This window comes from Lepidochelys kempii, chromosome 1 (assembly GCF_965140265.1).
Source record: "Lepidochelys kempii isolate rLepKem1 chromosome 1, rLepKem1.hap2, whole genome shotgun sequence".
NCBI classification, from domain to species: domain Eukaryota; kingdom Metazoa; phylum Chordata; order Testudines; family Cheloniidae; genus Lepidochelys; species Lepidochelys kempii.
The window spans coordinates 19,752,427-19,776,161 of NC_133256.1; the positions used below are offsets into that span (position 1 = coordinate 19,752,427).

Below are 23,735 nucleotides of genomic sequence, written 5' to 3' on the forward strand. Positions count from 1 at the left end.
CTGCTACCCATTCATTTCATTTGTTGGCCCCTAGTTCTTATTTTATGGGAACAAGTAAATAATTTTCCTTATTCACTTTCTCCACACCACTCATGATTTTATATACCTCTGTCATATCCCCCCTTAGCCTTCTCTTTTCCAAGCTGAAAAGTCCTAGCTTCTTTAATCTCTCCTCATATGGGACTAAAATAATCATTTTAGTTGCCCTTTTCAGAACCTTTTCTAATGCCAGTATATCTTTTTTGAGACCAGGGGACCACATCTGTATGCGGTATTCAAGATGTGGGCCTACCATGGATTTACATAAGGCAATAAGATATTCTCTGTCTTATTCTTTATCCCTTTTTAAATTATTCCTAACACCCCGTTTGCTTTTTTGACTGCCGCTGCACACTGCATGGACGTCTTCAGAGAACTATCCACGATGACTCCAAGATCTTTCTCCTGATTAGTTGTAGCTAAATTAGCCCCCATCATATTGTATGTATAGTTGGGGTTATTTTTTCCAGTGCGCATTACTTTATATTTATCCACATTAAATTTCATTTGCCATTTTGTTGCCAAATCACTTAGTTTTGGGAGATCTTTTTGAACTTCTTCACAGTCTGCTTTGGTCTTAACTATCTTGAGCAATTTAGTATCATCTGCAAACTTTGCCACCTTACTGTTTACCCCTTTCTCCAGATCATTTATGAATAAGTTGAATAGGATTGGTCCTAGGACTGACCCTTGGGGAACACCACTAGTTACCCCTCTCCATGCTGAAAATTTACCATTTATTCCTACCCTTTGTTCCCTGTATTTTAACCAGTTCTCAATCCATGAAAGGATCTTCCCTCTTATCCCATGACAACTTAATTTATGTAAGAGCCTTTGGTGAGGGACCTTGTCAAAGGCCTTCTGGAAATCTAAGTACACTATGTCCACTGGATCCTCCTTGTCCACATGTTTGTTGACCCCCTCAAAGAACTCTAATAGATTAGTAAGACATGATCTCCCTTTACAGAAACCATGTTGACTTTTGCGCAACAATTTATGTTCGTCTATGTGTCTGACAATTTTATTCTTTACTATTGTTTCAACTAATTTGCCCAGTACTGATGTTAGACTTACCGGTCTGTAATTGCCAGGATCACCTCTAGAGCCCTTCTTAAATATTGGTGTTACTTTAGCTATCTTCCAGGCCATTTAGGGATTTATAAATCAAACTCTAGACTTTAAACTCCACACAGAAACCAATAGAAAGCCAGCACAGATCCTGCAGTGGTGATGTCGTGCTCCCAATGATACACACCTCTTAAATATGGACTTTTGCCTTCTATAGCAGCTTCAGTTCCCAGACTGATTGAAGGTATAGCCCTCCACAGAGCACACTACAGTAGCCCAGTGTTGAAGTCACAGAGTCTTATCGTTAGTGTTCTCATTGCTGAGATGATACCATGGTGATGGATGCAATATAGTGATCTAGACAGATGGATCTGATATCAGACTCCTAAAAATATGAGAACTTACAACTCAAGAAAATGCATTTTGATATCACAAGAATCCCTATCAATCAATGAGAATGCTAAAAAGGACCCAAAATATTCATAGAAGAGGCAGAGAATTATAAAGAAATATAGTCATTTAAAGCAGAATTTGAAAAGGTCTTTAGTTTGTCAGACTTCTGAGGAATGATCTTACTGACAATATTTAAATGACACTCGGTACTGGAAATTAACAACTGCAAACATCTGTTACATAGCGAATCATTGGCACACGCCTTTTTGCATAAAAGCCTTTCTCTCAATACAATAAAGGGTGCTAAAACTGAGGCACTTTATCAAAGAAAACAATATCATTCCCCCACCCTGGGTGACCAAAATATAACTGTTGAAGTAGATAATTTCTCCAAGTGGGATACAGTAATACATGTTTAAATCTCTACACAGTAAACAGTTTGAACAGATAAAAGATGACAGCTCTCAGAAAGACCATGTCTCTCAGATTGCTGATAATAAAAGCAGTAAGACAACAGGTGCTGCTCTGCCGAGCCCCCTTAATATTTTGAGAAAACAATATTGTTTCTCCTACGGACAGAGGGAGAAAGACAGAGAGTAAAGAGAGAGAGAGACTACCGTCACCTATAATAATTCTGCTATATGAACAGGGAAAAGTAAAACTGCCATTAATGACCAGCAGTTGTGCCGAGAGGTATATCGATACAGCAGAGCAATGTGAGGTCTTACTTTTGGTAAACTATGCTTTTCAGTTCCTTCCTGATTAAAACAAAAATTTCCATCCCTGGTTTATTGATCTTTAAAGGTTACAGGAGAGATGATGTGAATAAATATTAAAGGATCTGGCTTTACAAAATGTAAGGGTCAATCTGAAACAAGGCAATAATTAAAGCAAAGGATTTGAAGCTAGTGAAATATTCACAAGGTAATGAATAATTTACTGGAAATATACCTTAAGCTTTCTCTGTATGGCTACTGTAACACAATGCTTTAGCAGTTTGCTTTCAAAGTATGCTTTTGCATCTCTGACATATTTCAACACTGTTATGCAAGATGGGGAATCATTCATTTTAACATGATCCTGAGCATATTACCACAAAACAGAGAGGCTACCATTTCACTTATTACCAATTAATAATCTCTACAATATAAATCATTTGCATTGCCTTGCTGCATACAAAAGATTTATGGCTGAATCCAAAATTACACATGTACTAGAGTCTTTGAAAAAGTATTAGTAAATGCTTCTCATTTTAGCATACATTTTCCCCCTCCTGCTACAAAAGGTACAGCACTTGTTCTTTTTAACTGCTAATAAAAGCTTGTTCATAGCCTCTTTGAATCTACAACACTGACAAAAACGGAAAGAAGGAAACTTTAGCTACGAACAATTACTCACAGCATTATATTAAATAATTCATTGTTACATTTTTCTTTTCATCTCGGACTGTGCCACTAGACTAAACAACTGAAATTATTGTAACCCCCACATAAAAGCCACATAGGACTACTTCTGAAAGCAAAACACACATTAAAACTACTATGCAGTTTTAACGAGTTTATCTAATAACTGGGTTAGCTCAGCTGAAGCCACATCACTCACCAAAGACAGAATTTGCTTGAACAAAAGCAGAGAGACCAGGCACCAAATGCAGCTTCTCAAGATTCTTAATGCAAGATTCTCCTGTCTGCTGTTCCGTTCACACTTGCCTTTATAACTAAGCAAACCAACAACATTCGATTGCTGAATGAATTATAAAACAGTAGCTCCCAGACTCTCATATTTTACATCACAGGGGGTGGTCATCCAGCATACACACTGCCTCTGTACATATATTGTTATAACTCATCCTGATAAACACATCAGTGCTGGCAGAAATGACAGTAATTGGTGCTCAGGATGTACAAGCACAAACCAATAGAATACACTCCCTCCCTCAGCTCTATGCAACATCTCCACTTGTCAATCTTCGCACCTTGTTAAGGTGGAATCGTCAGCTACAGTTCAGGGTGGGCATGTGGTTTCAAAATTTGGAGGAAAATCCGATAATTGATGCAAATACTTTACCAACCTAACATTCCTTAAAACAATCTGCATGGTTTAATATTAAATGTATCTTTAATAATTGATAGGCATACTTTTCTAGCTCCTTTTTTTTTAAAAAAAAACTTTCTTCATGCTCTTTTCTTAAAGATACAGTTCTTGTACTATAACTGATAAACCCAACATCCATAACTTCTATTAGCATGAATGACAATTACCTATATCGACTCCCTCGACACTCAGGGGAGAACAGACTTCAAAATATTAGCCCACATAGGCTCAAAATGAACAATAACTTAATTATTGGGTGTTACTATGTGTAAATTTCAGACAGTTCTTATAAAATATTAGTAAATTTTATTAATAGCCTTCACATTTTGACAGTAAATATTTAGAATGTTCTCACCTATTCTGTCTTAACTTTCTTCTGTTCTGAAGAGTCCTCGTATTACTTTTTAAAAAATAAATAGACATAAAGAAAACTTGAGAAGTACTAATAAACTAAACAACTAACCTGAACAATACCAGACAGGACTGAGTATAGCAAAAAACAAATATATTGTTAATTATTGTATATGGTACAAATTACCATTTATAGTTAACCATTATCAAGAAAAATGGGTTACGATATTGATAATACTCGGTAAGCAAGTAGTCACTTAAGAGTTTTGGGTATGAAAAGTCCTTACTGATGGGAGAGGAGGAAAATTGATTAGCTGCTTGTTAGAGAGGGATACAGGGGGAAAGGACTATTTTATCTATTTTTTGAGATCTTGATGGTTCTTTAGATCTTAGTATTCCAAAAAAAATCCAGTTATAAGACGCAGGGAAATTAACATTTGTTTGGTTGCTTCCTTAATGTGTATGTGAGATTTAAAAACTTAACACCATTAACCATTTACTGTAGACCCTGATCTTGGATTGAGAACTGACAGCATGGACCCTGCACTGTTTATTTCAACAGGGTCCATATAGGCCTAGAGGTCTGTGCTATTGGATCCCAAGGCAGGATTGGGCCCTTAACCTTCAAAGCAGTAAGAATATTATTGACAATATTGTCACCATTTTATCTGAATTACATATTATTTGGATGTATTTAACATTTGAACCGAACACTGGCTTTCTACACCCATATTCATGCTAAGGGTATTTATGGGAGCAGGGACTATGTGCCAAAGAATTTTACTGAGGATGAATTTCTATTTCTGCTTTCCACAGGAGGTGATGCCTATCAGGGCATGTAGGGACCAGGATGACTCACTGGGAACCTGATCCAGATTATTTCACTCTTCATATATTATAGAACAGCTCCAACATTTGGTGCCAGGCTGAGCAGTTCTGGTTTCAAAGGTAAGCAAAATAGCTAGTGCACAGTTGCTTCTATGGTTGAGTCACATTGATAACACTTAACCATACAAATTAAGACACATCAGATAGTTTTGGTCATCATTGGGATGTTATTCCATGAACAACTGGGCTGTGGAATGTAAATGCACTCTGTGGGTGGCAACTCGAACCTGAAACCCAATCCTTCCTCTAGCCATCTGTAACAACCAATATGTGACATGAGGTGGGAACGTGGCATCTCATTTCATGCATAGTGAAAGCAAGTACCTCTATATTTATTCCTTCTCTCCCCTCCACAGCTGCTTATTCCCCTCTCCTCATTTGCTGCTCCGTGGCCTCTTCAGTCTGGCAGGGTTAATCCACACCATGCCAGAGCCACAGACATATTTCTCCATAAAGTCCTGGCTGTTACGATAAAGACTTCCCTGCAGAGAATGCTGTGCATCACTGGATGGGGGAGATGAAGCAGAAGGGTACCCAGCAGAGCAGCAGCTTTTCTTTCTGTCCCAGGAGAAGACAGACAACTGAACACCAATAGCTGGTTTCCCCAGTGGTACTAAACAGCGGATCCTCCAGAATGGGCAGAAGATGATTCTAAATGACAACCATTGGCTTGATGACAAGGCAGTAGGGGGGTCTGTGCCATTGGATTTAGACTCATGGAGCTACATTCTACTCACTGATCTACACATTTAACTTGCAAATTACAGTGGTTCTTTGTACAGCAGCCCAGTTGGGTTTCTTGCTTTGGAATTCACCAAACACAATGGTCATTTATCAGTATGCCCCTGTAACCTATTTGTGTGTTTCCTCTGTGCCTTGTTTTGACCATCCAATTCTGATCAAGCTTCCTAATCATTTCACCAGACATCGTACAGACCATTATAGTAACAGTGCTTGGAGTTACAGAGAGAAATAATGTTTGCTTGAAAGATCAGAACTCAGTTACCCAACCATACCCAAAAGACCCAAACATTCTCTCTATATTAAAATATTTTATTGACTAATATGGCTCTTACTATCACAAAATAGCTATAGTATTTGAATACAATAAACCAGACTTCTATTCAGTGTACCATGCAGCTGCATTTCAAGGCCACAATGTAGGTGACATGCACAGTGTAAAGTCTGTGGTGTAACATACTTTCCCTTCAATGGGGGACATGGCAAGAAATGCTGAAACTCCATCCCTTAATTTCTATTGCATCATATTGACTTGCCCTATCTTTCTACTGAGGTATTGCTAGAACTGCCATTGCCACAGTGTCTAAGAGCATGATGCTCTGTGAAAGATGAGCAAAATGAAGGGTACTATTTTGTCATTCAGAAAGACGTTCTTGATCAATTACATGCATTGATTTCAGAACCCAGAGTCCCCAAGGCAGTGTCAAAAATACACATTTTGTTTCTGAATGCTAGATTTCACATTCAAACTCTCTGGTTTTGCTGAAAGATGTGTCAAAGCCACGTGTGGCTGCCAGACCATGTTCTTTTGGCTGTACATCTGAGGAGGCTCAGGAGCGCAACTTATTTCTTCAAAAGGGCTTTTAACATACAAACTCTAAATTGGCTCCAAAGCTGCCTTCTTCAGAGTGCAGATTAGGAACGGTTTAAGAATGAAAAAGAGAAAGAAGAAATTCCCAGTTGTTTCCAAGGCAGGACCTTTTGCACATTATGTGCCATTATAAATATTAAAGACAAGCCGATTATAACGAATATTTGGCTGCAGATGATGGCTGCAAATGAGGATGCTCTTAAGTGCATTCATGCATCATCAGAGGAAGAACCCAGGGTATTCTGCTCAAACAACAGAAGTTTTTACTATATCAGCTGAAGGAGAAGTTCATCCATTACTTAAGAGACACATTGATTCCATCCAACAAAGGGTCACATATCAACCAATATAGTAGATACGCACTTCAATTAGGCAAAGCTTGCTCTCAAGTGTCTGGAGATTACAGGAGTCCAAATAAAACAAATGAATGCCAACTGAAATAATTTCCAGGCCATCCAGGATGGCATGGATAGGCGCTACACTTCAGACCTTTGCTGCCATCAAGTTCAGTTGTAAGTAGGAATAGAATATAGAATTTTTCAGAACAGAAATATTGGCCTCTGCTCCTTGAGCTAAATTCTCTTATAAGAGTTCATGGTACACACTTGTACATTATGAAAAAATCATACAACTGAAGAACTCACACTTAACAGTTAAGTTCCTTACTTCTTCAAGTGATATGGCAACAAACTTCAAACTGATAAAAGGAAATACATTTTCCACACCATAAGCCTGAAGACCTCGTTGCCACAAGATATCATTGAGGCCAAGGGTTTCAGAAACAGATTCAACATTCATATGGATAACAAGAATATGCAGAGAATTACAATGCATATCAGTATATCAGTAGTCTGATATGTATAGGATGTAAAAGATATGGCTGATATATTACCAGATACACACTAATAAAGGCCTTGCATTGTATCCAGTAAAGAGTAGCTGTATTCACACAGAATTTCAGGATGCATTCTTTCCAGAGGACAATAGAATAACATGGGATCAAAGTGTACTGTTGCACAATGTGTGTGCAGAACTCCTTAAAGCATTGCATTCCAGTTGTAATCAATTACAGTTCTGCAAAAGAACAAACATAGAATATGTCTCTAATTCTGCAGGCTGCTTTTAGCCCCTCAAAGGTGTAATACAGTTCTAATTTTGGAAATCTGCAGTCTGAATATGGAACAGAATTTGGCCCTCCAGAACTGGTAAGAATAAAACTATTCTCTTAAATGCAGATGCAAGACTGCATAGCTATTAGCTACCCGATGCTTTGCAAAATAAGCAGTAGTTATAATGTAAATAAATGTAATTGCCACATTAAGGATACAGAGCAATTCATTTCCTCTCAGTGCAACCTACTTATGATTCCCTTTAAGAATAATTTTCAAATAGAAATTTCATTTCTTTTTTCAAAGGATTAATCCTGATGAGTACAAATGAATACAACTGCATATTTAGATTAATTAGTAAATTAGTTTGCACCGTGCTTTGAAGATGTAAAGCACTGTATAAGTGCTATTTCTATGATATTTTCTGTTACAATATTTTTCTTCTCTCATGTAACATCCCCTTTTTCCTGTAAGTGCACAATGCCAAAAGATATCAAGCCCTCATCTCAAATGATGACTTTGTACAGCAAGTCCACCTTCCTAATACAAGTTCCAAGACAATGCCAGGATAAACAACGAGGAGTCCTTGTGGCACTCTAGAGACTAACCAATTTATTTATTTATTTTGTGGCTAGAACCCATGAAAGCTTATGCCCAAATAAATTGGTTAATCTCTAAGGTGCCGCAAGGACTCCTTGTTGTTTTTGCTGATACAGACTAACACACGGCTACCACTCTGAAACCTGCCAGGATAAGTGAATGAGGTGGGATAGTCAATAATACCTAAATGAACAGAGACCCAAGAGTGTGACTCCAGCTGATCAAGGTCAACATAACAACAACAACAAAAAAGAGCATACTTTGCTGGTTAAAAAGGCAGCAACCTGTTGATGGCCGCATCTTATCTCAAGAATATGAACTGCTCCATAAGGAATAAAGAAGAGCTGAGAAGAAGCAGGAAGGACAAATGACAGAGCTATGCTCCCTAGAGACCGGCCATTTGAAGAGGCTCCCTGAATGTGATTTGAAAAGTCAGTTATGACATCTCCCGAATTGTGGCCCCATGAGCCTTGAATACTCTATCTGTCCATTTAAAAGCCTATGGATGTTCCAATAGCAATCTGGGCCTTTACACTACTACCTTTCTTCTACATAGTTTATATCAACTTAATTATTTTAAAAAATTGGGAACTCAGCTGATATGGTTCACGGTTAGTTTTAAAAAAATACTCTTTCATGTGTTCTTTAACTCCTTGTTTCCCATTGTTGCTCCATTTAAAACCAGATGGGGGTACATAGAATCATAGAATATAAGGGTTGGAAGGGACCTCAGGAGGCCATCTAGTCCAACCCCCTGCTCAAAAGCAGGACCCATCCCCAATTAAATCATCCCAGCCAGGGCTTTGTCAAGACTGACCTTAAAACTTCTAAGGAAGGAGATTCCACTACCTCCCTAGGCAACGCATTCCAGTGTTTCACCACCCTCCTAGTGAAAAAGTTTTTCCTAATATCCAACCTAAAGGGAAAGCAGTGGATGTATTGTTTCTTGACTTTAGCAAAGCTTTTGACACGGTCTCCCACAGTATTCTTGTCAGCAAGTTAAGGAAGTATGGGCTGGATGAATGCACTATAAGGTGGGTAGAAAGTTGGCTAGATTGTCGGGCTCAACGGGTAGTGATCAATGGCTCCATGTCTAGTTGGCAGCCGGTATCAAGTGGAGTGCCCCAAGGGTCGGTCCTGGGGCCGGTTTTGTTCAATATCTTCATAAATGATCTGGAGGATGGTGTGGATTGCACTCTCAGCAAATTTGCGGATGATACTAAACTGGGAGGAGTGGTATATACGCTGGAGGGGAGGGATAGGATACAGAAGGACCTAGACAAATTGGAGGATTGGGCCAAAAGAAATCTGATGAGGTTCAATAAGGATAAGTGCAGGGTCCTGCACTTAGGATGGAAGAATCTAATGCACCGCTACAGACTAGGGGCCGAATGGCTAGGCAGCAGTTCTGCGGAAAAGGACCTAGGGGTGACAGTGGACGAGAAGCTGGATATGAGTCAGCAGTGTGCCCTTGTTGCCAAGAAGGCCAATGGCATTTTGGGATGTATAAGTAGGGGCATAGCGAGCAGATCGAGGGACGTGATCGTTCCCCTCTATTCGACATTGGTGAGGCCTCATCTGGAGTACTGTGTCCAGTTTTGGGCCCCACACTACAAGAAGGATGTGGATAAATTGGAGAGAGTCCAGCGAAGGGCAACAAAAATGATTAGGGGTCTAGAACACATGACTTCTGAGGAGAGGCTGAGGGAGCTGGGATTGTTTAGCCTGCAGAAGAGAAGAATGAGGGGGGATTTGATAGCTGCTTTCAACGACCTGAAAGGGGGTTCCAAAGAGGATGGCTCTAGACTGTTCTCAATGGTAGCAGATGACAGAACGAGGAGTAATGGTCTCAAGTTGCAGTGGGGGAGGTTTAGATTGGATATTAGGAAAAACTTTTTCACTAAGAGGGTGGTGAAACACTGGAATGCGTTACCTAGGGAGGTGGTAGAATCTCCTTCCTTAGAGGTTTTTAAGGTCAGGCTTGACAAAGCCCTGGCTGGGATGATTTAACTGGGAATTGGTCCTGCTTTGAGCAGGGGGTTGGACTAGATGACCTTCTGGGGTCCCTTCCAACCCTGATATTCTATGATTCTATGATTCTAAACCTCCCCCACTGCAACTTGAGACCATTACTCCTTGTCCTGTCCTCTTCCACCACTGAGAATAGTCTAGAACCATCCTCTCTGGAACCACCTCTCAGGTAGTTGAAAGCAGCTATCAAATCCTCCCTCATTCTTCTCTTCCGCAGACTAAACAATCCCAGTTCCCTCAGCCTCTCCTCAGAAGTCATGTGTTCCAGACCCCTAATCATTTTTGTTGCCCTTTGCTGGACTCTCTCCAATTTATCCACATACTTCTTGTAGTGTGGGGCCCAAAACAGTACTCCAGATGAGGCCTCACCAATGTCGAATAGAGGGGGACGATCACGTCCCTCGATCTGCTCGCTATGCCCCTACTTATACATCCCAAAATGTCATTGGCCTTCTTGGCAACAAGGGCACACTGCTGACTCATATCCAGCTTCTCGTCCACTGTCACCCCTAGGTCCTTTTCGCAGAACTGCTGCCTAGCCATTCGGCCCCTAGTCTGTAGCGGTGCATTGGATTCTTCCATCCTAAGTGCAGGACCCTGCACTTATCCTTATTGAACCTCATCAGATTTCTTTTGGCCCAATCCTCCAATTTGTCTAGGTCCCTCTGTATCCTATCCCTGCCCTCCAGCATGTCTACCACTCCTCCCAGTTTAGTATCATCCGCAAATTTGCTGAGAGTGCAATCCACACCATCCTCCAGATCATTTATGAAGATATTGAACAAAACCGGCCCCAGGACCGACCCCTGGGGCACTCCACTTGACACCGGCTGCCAACTAGACATGGAGCCATTGATCACTACCCGTTGAGCCCGACAATCTAGCCAACTTTCTACCCACCTTATAGTGCATTCATCCAGCCCATACTTCTTTAACTTGCTGACAAGAATACTGTGGGAGACCGTGTCAAAAGCTTTGCTAAAGTCAAGATACAATACATCCACTGCTTTCCCTTCATCCACAGAACCAGTAATCTCATGATAGAAGGCGATTAGATTAGTCAGGCATGACCTTCCCTTGGTGAATCCATGCTGACTGTTCCTGATCACTTTCCTCTCATGTAAGTGCTTCAGGATTGATTCCTTGAGGACCTGCTCCATGATTTTTCCAGGGACTGAGGTGAGGCTGACTGGCCTGTAGTTCCCAGGATCCTCCTTCTTCCCTTTTTTAAAGATTGGCACTACATTAGCCTTTTTCCAGTCATCCGGGACTTCCCCCGTTCGCCACGAGTTTTCAAAGATAAAGGCCAATGGCTCTGCAATCACAGCCACCAGTTCCTTTAGCACTCTCGGATGCAACTCGTCCGGCCCCATGGACTTGTGCACGTCCAGCTTTTCTAAATAGTCCCTAACCACCTCTTTCTCCACAGAGGGCTGGCCATCTATTCCCCATGTTGTGATGCCCAGTGCAGCAGTCTGGGAGCTGACCTTGTTCGTGAAGACAGAGGCAAAAAAAGCATTGAGTACATTAGCTTTTTCCACATCCTCTGTCACTAGGTTGCCTTCCTCATTCAGTAAGGGGCCCACACTTTCCTTGGCTTTCTTCTTGTTGCCAACATACCTGAAGAAACCCTTCTTGTTACTCTTAACATCTCTCGCTAGCTGCAGCTCCAGGTGCGATTTGGCCCTCCTAATTTCATTCCTACATGCCCGAGCAATATTTTTATACTCTTCCCTGGTCATATGTCCAACTTTCCACTTCTTGTAAGCTTCTTTTTTATGTTTAAGATCCGCTAGGATTTCACCGTTAAGCCAAGCTGGTCGCCTGCCATATTTACTATTCTTTTCACTCATCGGGATGGTTTGTCCCTGTAACCTCAACAGGGATTCCTTGAAATACAGCCAGCTCTCCTGGACTCCTTTCCCCTTCATGTTAGTCCCCTAGGGGATCCTACCCATCCGTTCCCTGAGGGAGTCGAAGTCTGCTTTCCTGAAGTCCAGGGTCTGTATCCTGCTGCTTACCTTTCTTCCCTGTGTCAGGATTCTGAACTCAACCAACTCATGGTCACTACCTCCCAGATTCCCATCCACTTTTGCTTCCCCTACTAATTCTTCCCGGTTTGTGAGCAGCAGGTCAAGAAAATGTCTTGACCTTGCACATGTCTGGTGCAAAGCAAGCTAAATAACAATTATGCTGGACTGACTATAGCCATGAGCTGGAAAAGTATCCAAAAATCCATGCCATATTAAACAAAACATTAGATTCAATTACACAACACTCAGCTATCCTGGCACATATTCATGTTAACAAATGGAGGTCCCAGGACTCTGTTCCTCATAAATGGGGTAAAGGGAGCTAACATGCAAAGGGTATGTTTACATGGAAGGAAATAGTAGAGTAGCTCCTCCATATGTACCTGGTGGGCTCTGTGGGCTAGGATGTGTAGCCAGATTGGGGACAGAGTGGAGCAAGGAAGAGACTGAGAATAGCAGTCTGTCAGATTGCCATGGATGCTAATGCTTTTGGATCAACAATTATTCCCCCACAGAGGAGGTAGCAGGAGTACAGGCACCAAGGTGAGGGGCACAGTATAAGAATCTGCATAGTAGACTGGAATTGCTATGAAGAAGGAGTTAATGGCAGCCCTGTGAAGGAACTGGCTGTGCTATCAGTGGAAAGGCGTGCATGGAGGGCATATAGGAGTATCTTTGGTTCTCAGTCAGAGATCTGCAGAGTTTAAGCCTGAGTTTCCAGTGCATTATGGTATAGGCAGCCCCACCTTTTCCCCTACCATGACAACTCACTGTGGTAGCATAGAAAGTGTAGTAAGTACTTTTAGAGTAAGTTTTCCCCTGCTTTGTTTTTTCCTTCAGGAAGGAAGAAATGGGCCCAAATGACGAAGGCCTGAAAGCAGATAATGAGAGCAAATAATACACAGCCCAGCTCCCTCCCTCCCCCCCCCCCACTAAATCTGTGAAGGTCATTTATGTCTTTTGTTTTCCATTATGCTTTAATCACTCCATCAAGGTAGTTGTAAGACCATCAAAGTGAGGAATTATTCCAAAGAGAAAGAAAGAGAAAAATAACTACTCTTTTGGGATATGTCAAACTCTCCCTCTTTGGTCTCACAGAACTGCCTTAGAGCTCAACTCAACAAGAATTATCTGGAGTCTTGCATACTTCGTAAGGCTTCTGAAACTGTACAAAGTTACAGACTTGGCTCTAACGCAGGTTAATTAATTTAGCTTCCACTGAAGTCATTTTTGTTAACTATGCCTGGTGACACACTAGTGAGCTTGCTTCTGGTGGACTTTCATGTCCAATTTATTCGTGGTGTTTACATGGCACTCAGCAGACATGAATGGCAATTTTTAACTCAAAATACTCCAGCCTCAGGCTGGGAAACATCCTGTGTGTGACTGCGAATGGGGAAGGACACAATAATCACATCATACTTTCAGTTATTTTTAAATACCTGGCAATTAGCTTCTACACACACTGAGTTGAGCTGAGCACTTAAGGAAGGACAGCCATCTTGGGGGGAGGGGGGAGATATATCTAATGATTAGCGGAAGGACTTGGACTCATTCGTTTGATGCCCATCTCTATCCCTGAACCACTGCGTGAATGTCATTTATGGCTTGAGGCTTAATTAGAATCGGCAAAGTACTTTGATATCCTGTCAATTAAAAGTTATATATTAATGTTTATTATTGCTATTATCAGTGGGATAACAGAACAGGAGTGATTTGATTGATCATCATTAATTAATATCACAAGGCTTACCAGGAAATGAATAGGGTCTGCATGTTTTAAAACTAACATATCCTGATAACATGCAGACAGTCGTGTACGCATCTCTTTACTGCTCCTGCCACTCTGCAAACTGGTGCTCTGGTTCACGTTCTGGAAGAGCACTCCTCTTCAAACTGTCTCTCCAGTGCTGGTTTATTGGCCATATATCTGAGTTGCAGATCAGTAGTGGAGAGACAAGTCACATGGGGAATGCAGGCCAGGGACAACAGAAAGGTTTAGACAGTAGGAAAGATGAGGATAATTCTCTTCAGGAAAAATCTGAAGCTATTCCACCCTCACTTGTGCTAGAAACCATTCCCTGATTCCTAACACAGAGCTCCCAGCTGTGATGAACTGAAAGGCTCTTGGTTAAAGCACTCACCTAGGTTTGGGAGCTCTGTGTTCCCTGCTCTACTGCACACTTCCATAGGCTAGTCTCTTTGTGCCTCAGTTCCCCATCTGCAAAATGCGGATAGCACTTTTCCCCATCACCAGGATGTTGTGAGGCTAAATACATTAAAGATTGTGATACGTAGTATTGGGGTAGTGGTATTGGTCTCAGGATACTAGAGAGACAAGGTGCGTGAGGTAATATATTTTATTGGACCTTGTCTCTCTCAAAGACTGTGAGGTGTTCAGACATTGCAGGGATGGGGCCATGTAAGTACCTTAGATAGACCCAGTAATACCCTAAAACCAACCAGTTTTGTACGGGTAAGTGATCCTTCCTGCCTTTCAAATAGGGCAGAGGTTTTTTTAAATCATCTCACTCTGCTTTTTCCCATAATTAGAAAAAAATCAGACTCTTTAAAAATGACATTCCAGATAATACATGCCATTCTGAAGGACATATGAGGACACAGAAAAAAAAAACCCACTTCTGCCAAGAATGGGTGCATATTAATGTCACTTGTTTTAGCTCCATCCCCAAAAGCACACATTTACAGTCCCTTTTAAAATAACTCCTTTTGGAAATAATTGGAAATGTCACGTTGGAATGAGAACAAAAAAATAATAAAGTGACTCCGAGGTGAACATGGATATAGTGGGTAATGAGTTACCCATGCTGTTTTGTCTCTATCTATCCCAAAAAGGGTATTTAATAACAACAATGCATAAAAATGTAATAATATGAAGAAATTGGATTGCTTTCATGAAAAACAATATGATCCCTCAGACGAAGAATGCACTCTACAGCTGTACAGAGAGGGTTAGATGCAATAAAGAACATAGCTTCATACTGTGCTTTTAACCAATTTCATAGCTTAATACGTACAGCACATGTCATGGGAAGGGACACTTACACAGCCCTGTGGATATCATGGTATTACATTACATCATCATCAAAACCAGAGACACCCACATGTACAGTCCACGTTCTGGGAACACAAAAGGTAACGATCATCACTATTTTAGCTGCATTTATGCATTTTGAAAGTACCCTAAGGTGCCTTAAATGAGCAAAGAGAGCATGTATGGATTTTTACCACTGCAGTTTGACTGATTTATTTCCTTAGTAGGTAACACAGTGGATTGCTATACATAATTTTTTTTCCATTGGAATCTCACTGGAAGCCCAGAAGGCATGAGAAAATGCATATATTGTATTATTTTGTATTGTATAATGCCAAAGAAGAGTTTAGATATTTAATAACGTTCTGCTGCAGTGTGACCAACCGAAGCTGAGCAAATAATCTGGAGTGAATTTATCCTCCTTTTCTGTTTGCAAATTGTTCATGAGTGGCTCATAGTTTTCCTGAATTTATTCATTAGTTCAAATAATAACGGAATAATCCCTATATTAATTCTTTGTCTAGAGATTGATTACGAGCAGTCTGTTGCTAAGATTTGATGTCTAAAATCTGAGAAGAGTTGGGTAGTTTTAATTGAACGCACAGGTCATGTGCTACTGTTTGTATCCCTGACTGAGGAGTGTAACTTTTAGAATCAGATTTCTTATGCAAATATTCACTTAAAATATGGTACTTCTGCAAACATTACTGCCAGTATACTCATTTGCTAGAATGTACAAGGCAACTAAACAAGTGGGGTGCAAACACAGACAACTCAAGGACAGTCATTTAATCAAATGGACAGTCCCAGAAAAGATTTTGGAAGTACTTGCCCAGCTATTCCTAAAAGCCTATGAAACAGAGAATGATGCACTACAAGAAATAAAGTCACAGGTACAGTCTACGTTTTTCTTGGTGTTACGTACTTTGCATATTAATACTCAGCATGATGATCGTGTAGAACTCACTTTTTATCCTCTGTGATTTGTGGCCAAATGATTTTCAAATGAAGCGTAAGGTGCTGGATTAAATCTACAGCAGCCATTAACTTCCTATTGACTCCCATTGATTGGGTACTGTAGCCCTAAAGGATTTTAGGGCCTGCCTACTGACAGACCTCCTTTCTTCTTATGCAATTTCAACAAAAGACACATTCCCTGTTCTGACAGGTTTCAGAGTAACAGCCGTGTTAGTCTGTATTCGCAAAAAGAAAAGGAGTACTTGTGGCACCTTAGAGACTAACCAATTTATTTGAGCATAAGCTTTCGTGAGCTACAGCTCACTTCATCGGATAGTTACACGTGTCACAGTGAGAGATGACAAGGCGGCAAGCTATGAGAGGCTCAAATTGGTCTTTAATATTGAAGTCAAAAAATGCCCTTATAAAACATATAATCATCATTGACAGAATTGCTAGCCAGAGAAAATATTTGTATGGGATGCCAATTTTCTGATGTAGTGCTTCTATGTTTACAAGTGAACATGTCTTATGCTAACTGACACCAAAGAATGATTTGAGTTACATGATGAGTAGTTACAGTTTCTATAGTAGTCAGAAAAATGCAGTTTTTCTTTGTTTTATAACTGTTTCTTTAATTACAGTTGAGAGGCAACATACTACATCAGGGCATGCCCGGTGTGTGCTGAGCATTATTAGGGCAAGGATAATTTTACACATCACTTGCTAAGGCTACGTGAAATTCAATGAAAGACTCATGAACTTAATCTTGCCAGAAGCTTGTACATCTTTAAAGCTTCATTCTGGCATATGAAAGGAGCAGATGATAAATTTATTCACTGTTAGTAATATAGTTTGGGAGTCCATTTTCATTGGGAAAGATATCTACCATGCTGAGACTCAGGATAGTTCCTCAGATTGTTTTAGTCACAATATCTGCACAAGTCATGTTTAACACCATAACAAAGCTTCACAAGAGAGAGATGGTGTGTGAATTAGAATGGAAGGCAGGCCTTCTCTCTCAAGATGTGGTTCACACTTTGAATGAGTCTGGGAACCTTGAACATCTGTATACCAGCACCTTCCAGTTTGATTGTTCTGCTTGCAGCAAGGTTCAACCATAGCCCACCACTGTAGCTAGCTTGTCTGGTGTTCTTCATTCAGACCAGAGTGCCCTATCCACCCACATATCCCTTTAACACCTGTGTTCATGTGAAAGACTGGGAGGTCTTCCCAAGCCACTGTTCGTTTTAATCCCTTGCAGAGAATTTCATATCAAATGTTTATATAATAAAATAATATAATTCAATAATATTAATTTCCTTATCACCTTTGCTATGGTAGCATTCTACTGTGAGAACAACTGTAAATATTCATGCAGTTGTACTGAAAACCCATTTTCATGAAGAGAGAATTCCTGCAAACCTCTGACCCATTCACACATATCCCATGTACACTTAATCAACACAGACATTCATATAGTCAATGCATTCTCATTCATACTTAACCCATGGAGTCATCTTCAAGTGGATCTAGCCTGATCTCAGCCCATACGTGACCCCAAACAATAAATATAATGAGAAAAAAATCACCTTTTCCCTTTCCGGACTAAAGTGGAGACCAAGCTTTAGAGAATACTACTACCCTGGTTAAATCTTGACTGTGTCCAGAGGTGAAAAGCCAATGTCTAACTAATTAGAATCATGTAGATAGTACATTTGTATTTGTTTTCTAAAGTGTACATTAAAGCCTGGGAAATTACAGCCTCTCATGCACATTTTGAAGCCTAGTACAAAAGAAATATTTACACAACCTTCAGCCTTTCTGTGTACTTTGAACTATGTCATAGAATGCACTGCTTAATTATAAACTATATTTATTTGATCGAATCCTAAATATGTTTTTGTTAAAAGATCTATGTCACAGCTGGCATTTCCAGCCGAAGTTTAAGAGTAAATTAGTTGAACAACGTTATCCGACTATAATCCTGGATTCATTAGGCTGACCTTTCCCACTTGCCAACAAAAACTCAAGAAATGTGTGTGAGACGTTGATTGCTGCACTGAGGGACATTTCCAGATTTGTTACAGCAACAAATCAGAGTCTTTCAAAGGGGGAAAACCCTTTTTAAGTTGTTTGCAGATCTATTTGCAGCAGAAGACTAAAGAAGCTGAGGAAAAAAGTTCAGTTGGAATCAACTGATTTATACCACTCCAATTTACTTCAGGATTCATGAAAGGAACTGGCTGAATGTTTACAAATGCCTGCTGAGTAACAGATCCAGAGTCACATCAGCAGGCTTTTCTTTGTGCAAATCTCTGCAGAAGTACTTATATTTGTGAACACATCTAAACACTGCAGTTATCCAACAGACTCTCCCCTCTGTTTCATAATGTGTAGAGCTGCCTCAGCTGTCAAGCTGAATGTCAAGAATCTGGGTTCAGGAAAGCAGTGCCAGTTTTCCCATTGAACCTGAAACCCTCAAAGCATTCTTTGATGGGGTGTTTTGTTAAACACATGTGTTTACCTACCCTGGTGGCTCCCAAGTTTGCTGTGTTGCAACCCCATCGCCTCATTAGGATTTGGTGGATGCATGCTGTCTGCACCCTATGTTCCTTTGTGTCATGAACCCAGCACAGTTGCCACCATTCTCTTTTCTCTCCCACATCCAATTTTTCCCTTGTTCTCTCAGGTTCTTTTCTGCCCTATTCTCTTATCGGAGAGGAGTAATTCAGGCTGGTTACACAGATAGCCTGAGCCTGCAGCTAGTGGTCTCTGAGCTGCTCCTGTGGAACTGGCTGTGTCATGCAGGAGCAGGTAGGGAAGGTGGATAGCTTTCACAGAACGACCGACAGTAATAGAAGGACAAGGTGGATTTTAGGTAATGCCATATTTTCTTCCTCTGATTTAATCCTCCAGGATTGACCTCCTCACAAATTGAGGAACACTGATTTACAGTGCTCTCTATCGATGCAATAGTAATAACCGTATGTTTTAATCTCACATATAAAAACTTATGTAAACTGATGCAAATTGGGCATGCTAACAAAGCTCAGCAAATAAAAAAAAATTAAAACATGAATTAGGGGTGACCCTCTAATTCCTTGCATGCTTCCAGTTCAGCATCCAGTGCTACAGACGTTGTACGCCGCTGTTAACGGGACACTACCATGGCTTGTAGAGGTGTTACAGATGGCAGAATCTAGCCCCATCTATTTTTGAAATTGGGTACTTACTAATTGTGTTGTAACACCTTAGATTGTTAGAATTTAGGGGGGAAGTCTCATTTACTCGTTAACCATTAGGCTGTTTGTTCATATTTTGCAGTTCTTTCAGCTCTGACACTGAAAACAGATTTGTCAGTTTCAACTTTTATTTCTAGCAATTTTACTTTCTATCCCTGTTCACAGTCTATCCCTATTTAGATACTTAAACTTGTATTCCACTGACTTCAGATACTTAAACTTGTGTTCCACTGACTTCAACAGGACTTAAGCACAAATTTAAAGTCAAACTCATGTTTATGAGCTGCCCTTAATTGGGATGCTCTCCTAAATCAGGCCCTATGAGCTTCTCCCACTAATATTTTTGTCCTTTAGACTCCCTGAGCCACTGTTCTTTGCACACAGGCATGCTTGTAACCAAAGGTTTAATTTCCTTCCCCCACCACAGTTTTATGGGGGTGGATTAATGACAGTTTATTGTACTATAACTGCTCATCGTCTCAAGTGCTTTGGGTAGTACTGGGAGACTGCTTTAAAAATAAATAAAAAAATGATTACTACACCTGTTCAAAGCCTTTGGGCAACATTTAGTTGATCTTCTCCTCTCCAAATAAATAACAGCACAATTTTCACTTAGAATGCACTCATGCCCCAGGGCTTCTACATGGAATACAAGATCAAGACTTCCCACCACGCAGGAAGACGAGAATTTTGCAATCAAGATCTACTATGTGCTGCTGAGAGGAGAATTCTGCTTTCTCTCCTTGTTTATGGCTTTCTTAATTTGGAGAAAAGTAGGCACTGTACAAAACAACATCATCATATTACTTCACAAAGTACTTTGTGTGTGTGCGCGCATTTCAATTTGCTTCTGGTTAAGCAACTGAAAAGAAGCTAACCCACTTTTAGCTACAATGAGATTTTATTCTTTATTTTAATACTATCATCGATTGGCCTTTTTGTTTCCCCAGCTACAGGGGCTGATTTGTAATCAGGTCTTCCACTTGTCTCCTTGTATGTGCCTGCTATTCTATGGGTGCAGATAATGATGGCTGGATGTCTCAATATCTGATTGTGTCCATCAACACAGACATTTTAAATAACTAAATGACACCAATTACACCTGAAAATAATTGTGGGTACAAAACTTCTCCTGCAATCATTTGTACACACAAACTCAGGTAAGAGGATTGGGGGGAAATGGAAGGCTTAGTTTTCAAAATTTAGCTTATACCCTGTTCTCCTCTTCAATGTAGGCACATAACTCGCAGTGATAATCACAGGTTTCAGAGTAGCAGCCGTGTTAGTCTGTATCCGCAAAAAGAAAAGGAGTACTTGTGTACTTAGAGACTAACAAATTTATTTGAGCATAAGCTTTCATGAGCCACAGCTCACTTCATCGGATGCATGCAGTGGAAAATACAGTGGGGAGATTTTATATACACAGAGAACATGAAAAAATGGGTGTTACCATACACACTGTAACCAGAGTGATCAGATAAGGTGAGCTATTACCAGCAGGAGAGAAGAAAAACAACAACAACCTTTTGTAGTGATAATCAAGGTGGGCCATTTCCAGAAGTTGACAAGAACGAGTGAGGAACAGTAGGGAGGGAAAAACAAACATGGTGAAATAGTTTTACTTTGTGTAATGACACATCCACTCCCAGTCTTTATTCAAGCCTAATGTAATGGTGTCCAGTTTGCAAATTAATTCCAATTCAGCAGTCTCTCGTTGGAGTCTGTTTTTGACTTTTTTTTGTTGAAGAATTGCCACTTTTAGGTCTGTAATCGAGTGATCAGAGACATTGAAGTGTTCTCTGACTGGTTTCTGAATGTTATCATTCTTGATGCCTGATTTGTGTCCATTTATTCTTTGACTGTCTGGTTTGGCCAATGTACATGGCAGAGGGGCATTGCTGGCACATGATGGCATATATCACATTGGTAGATGTGCAGGTGAACGAGCCTCTGATAGTGTGGCTGGTGTGATTAGGCCCTACAATGGTGTCCCCTGAATAGATACGTGGGCACAGTTGGCAATGGGCTTTGTTGCAAGGATAGGTTCTTGGATTAGTGGTTCTGTTGTGTGGTGTGTGGTTGCTGGTGAGTATTTGCTTCAGGTTGGGGGGCTATCTTTAAGCAAGGACTGGGCTGTCTCCCAAGATTTGTGAGAGTGATGGGTCGTCCTTCAGGATAGGTTGCAGATCCTTGATGATGCGCTGGAGAGGTTTTAGTTGGGGGTGAAGGTGATGGCTAGTGGCGTTCTGTTATTTTCTTTGTTGGGCCTGTCCTGTAGTAGGTAACTTCTGGGTACTCCTCTGGCTCTGTCAATCTGTTTCTTCACTTCAGCAGGTGGGTACTGTAGTTGTAACAACGCTTGATAGAGATCTTGTAGGTGTTTGTCTCTGTCTGAGGGGTTGGAGCAAATGCGGATGTATCGTAGAGCTTGGCTGTAGACAATGGATCGTGTGGTGTGGTCTGGGTGAAAGCTGGAGGCATGTAGGTAGGAACAGTGGTCAGTAGGTTTCCAGTATAGGGTGGTGTTTATGTGACCATCGCTTATTAACACCGTAGTGTCCAGGAAGTGGATCTCTTGTGTGGACTGGTCCAGGCTGAGGTTGATGGTGGGATGGAAATTGTTGAAATCCTGGTGGACTTCCTGAAGGGCTTCTTTTCCATGGGTCCAGGTGATGAAGATGTCACCAATGTAGCGCAAGTAGAGTAGGGGCGTTAGGGGACGAGAGCCGAGGAGGCGTTGTTCTAAGTCAACCATAAAAATGTTGGCATACTGTGGGGCCATGCGGGTACCCATAGCAGTGCCGCTGATTTGAAGGTATATATTGTCCCCAAATGTGAAATAGTTATGGGTGAGGAGAAAGTCACAAAGTTCAGCCACCAGGTTTGCCATGACATTATCAGGGATACTGTTCCTGACAGCTTGTAGTTCATCTTTGTGTGGAATGTTGGTGTAGAGGGCTTCTACATCCATAGCAGCTAGGATGGTGTTTTCAGGAAGATCACCGATTGATTGCAATTTCCTCAGGAAGTCAGTGGTGTCTTGAAGATAGCTAGGAATGCTGGTAGCATAGGGCCTGAGGAGGGAGTCTACATAGTGATAATCATGGCAGTTGCACTCATGCCCAAAATAAAAGAGCCAGGTGTCTGCTGTGTGTGTATGTATGTATGTGTGTATTAGGAAATGAGCTCAAATGTGTGTCCATATGGATGTGAGTGTGCATTGTAGGTATCAGGGGATTAAAAGGGTAGCTAAAAAGTGTGTGTTGGTAGATTTGTTACTATAAACAAAAAATATACAAATATATATATCCTCAGAGTGAAATAAATCAGACTGCCCTTCATCCACACCTCCTTTTGACTTCCAGAGCTGAGAAAGATGAGCAGAAAATCTAATGTAGAACAACAGTAGTTACATTAAGCACAATCTGCTAAAAGTATTAGCAGATTTAAACTTAACTATCACACAAACAATAGCTAAGTTCAATGGGCAGACGGGGGAGTGAAATATGATTTTCGATGGGTGCCTTGCATTGCTGAGCTATTAGTCATAATGAACTTAATTTTTCAGCTTTGTTCTCTACTTATCGTCATTAAATCTACAGCATGAGATTTTTCGTCATCGAATATCAGCCATTCTGAATGACGTCCTTCTGCCATTCAACATAGAATGAATCACACTGAAGTTTCAGGAACTAAGAAAGCACTCTGCAGTCAAATGAAGAACTTGCAAGTTTCCCATTTGTTTCCAACGGAAAGCAACCTGGAAGCCACCATCTTGTGTGTCAGACATCACCTGTAAACACAAAGCGATATCTTCTGAAAAGTTGCCAGAGTTTGGGAGCCATTTCAAAATGAACTGGAAATACAAGCTGGATGGACCCCCATGCTTTGGCTGGAAAGCAAGAGTTAAAACTTTTGACCTATTCTGCAAATGTTGCCTGAACTGAAGCTGTGGTTGAGAAATAGAAACACTGGATATTGCAAGTGATTTGCTACCCAAGATGAACTAGTTAGCAACAAGACTCACTCACTAGGCAGCATGTAGTTGATCTCCAGGTGAAGTATGAGCCCCGGTAGGGAAGCAACTCAGGCAGTTTGATGCAAGAGGAGTGATAGGTGATTCACGCGGTCAGATGCCAGCTTTGTTCTTTGGCTGTAGGAAGATTTCTTTCCTTTTTGGGGGTGTTTTTAAGTGCCAGGAAGTTCCCCCCCCCCCTTCATGTGTTATTCCTGAACTAAAACCTGTCATGTGAGGGCCCT

General features: G+C 40.8%; 1 protein-coding gene across 19 annotated transcripts in view; it reads right to left on the minus strand.

Moving 5' to 3' along the window:
• The window catches only part of DLG2 (discs large MAGUK scaffold protein 2), a 1,493,215-nt gene that overhangs the window by 168,453 nt on the left and 1,301,027 nt on the right, over positions 1 to 23,735 (minus strand). The window contains exon 1 of one of the 19 annotated variants that reach the window (XM_073336241.1): positions 3,103 to 3,416. The exons of the other annotated variants lie outside the window; for them this stretch is intronic. The gene's annotated coding sequence lies outside the window, so the exon portion shown is untranslated. Of the gene's footprint in view, positions 1 to 3,102; positions 3,417 to 23,735 lie in introns of those variants that run through there. 19 annotated transcript variants of the gene reach the window in all.